The sequence below is a fragment of the Euprymna scolopes genome, chromosome 8 (genome assembly GCF_053919585.1).
Source record: "Euprymna scolopes isolate OS-2025 chromosome 8, ASM5391958v1, whole genome shotgun sequence".
NCBI classification, from domain to species: domain Eukaryota; kingdom Metazoa; phylum Mollusca; class Cephalopoda; order Sepiida; family Sepiolidae; genus Euprymna; species Euprymna scolopes.
This window is the reverse complement of record NC_136489.1, coordinates 104,988,599-104,990,376: the sequence shown is the minus strand read 5'-3', so window position 1 is coordinate 104,990,376 and position 1,778 is coordinate 104,988,599.

Genomic DNA, 1,778 nt, shown 5'->3' with positions numbered 1-1,778 from the left:
TTTTAAGATAATCTGATGAAATATGAAACATTCAAAGGTACAGATAGAGTTAATTAAAACTTAACTAAAATACCAACTGTTTACATATGAGATTAAAAAGAGCTCTTACTAAATATTGTTGATAAAATAGATTCCCTATAAAAACATATAAAACTATACATATTTCAGTACACAATTTGACATTACATTAAAGTACATTTTAAACTATTCTTTATATTAATTCTGCGGTTTTCTTCCAATTTATTTTAAATTAATTCTTTTATAACTTAAACTGTCGTAAATATTCAATAATCAAATAGGAAAATATAGCAAATCTCTAGTACAGACATAGGAATTGCTTTATCTATGTTATTATAATTTAAGCATAAGATGCATGTCTCTTTGCTTTAATAGTTCGTTTATTATTATTATTATTATTATTATTATTATTATTATTATTATTATTATTATTATTATTATTATATGTACCTGTTTTATTGTGCGTTTTCTGGAATATTCAACACAATTTCACTCACTTTATCAGAAAAGTTTTCTCAACAAAAATCGCAAATGAAAAATATTTTTAAAAAATAAATAAAACCATTTAAACATTTTTCTATAAAAATACAAAGGATATTTAAGCCAGCGTTCATAATTCCAGTGTTTGTCGCATTTTAAAGAAACATTCTTATTTTTGGTTTTATTTGATTTTCAGATAATAGCGTTACAAATGAAACACTAACAAAAGATCCAAGCTGTCGTTTTGAAGGAGCACAACTATTAAAGACCTTCGATGGAACCTATTTTCCCGTGCAAACCGGCACGTGTACTTTCAATTTAGCCGAGTACAGTAACGTGTGGGTGATTTCTGTGACAGTTAATAACTGCCTTAATCCAACTTTCTGTAGAAAGGTAAGTCGATAGAAAAGCTTTCGGGGAGTGCTTAATTTGTCTTATGAAGAAATTAACTTATATACACGCATCCACTGAACATGACTTAACTTGAATCGTCTAGCTATTGATGAGGAAACATTTTAAACATTCATGCTCCGTGATGCTTGCTCGCTTATCGAAACCAGTCGCTACAATCAACAAACGCTTTTCACGGCTTTGTTTTTATTTCTTTACGCATGCGCATTGTAAAGCAGAACCGGAAACACGGTTTCAACGCCCATGCAAGACGATTTGAGTTTTATAATATAATAGATGTATTATATAACTTTATTTATACAAACATTAATGGCTACATACATGTTAAACCTGTGATTTCTTTCAAAGTTTAATGTCAACAGTCGATTTCAAAAGCAAACGCATATAGTTGTTTTGATTATAAATAACCCCCTCTCCAGCTCGTTGTTTAGTTTCTCGGGTTCACAGAATCATTTTTTCCAACAGGTTTATTATGTTAAAACACATGTCCAGAAAGCGCCGAAAGTCGGTGTTAAAGAACATCCAACATACGTGGAAACAATTAATGTGTTTGTTACATGACATGGTATTTTGTAGACGACGTATGTCATTAAAGGTTATGATCCAGAGAATCTTGACTTCAATGCATATGCATAAACTCTCAATTGTTTACATATTATTTATACTCTTGTTCATGGATAATGTGTTAATGTGTAAGTATTAACAGTATAAATGATAATGCTCATTTAAACATTTGTGTCATTTCATAACAACGAAAATGCATCATCGTAGAAACAAAAATTACGTAGTAGAAATGATTATTTTTATTGGGGAGATAAATACGTTCTTTTGTACATAAACACTGGAAGGAAGATAATATTTTATATTAA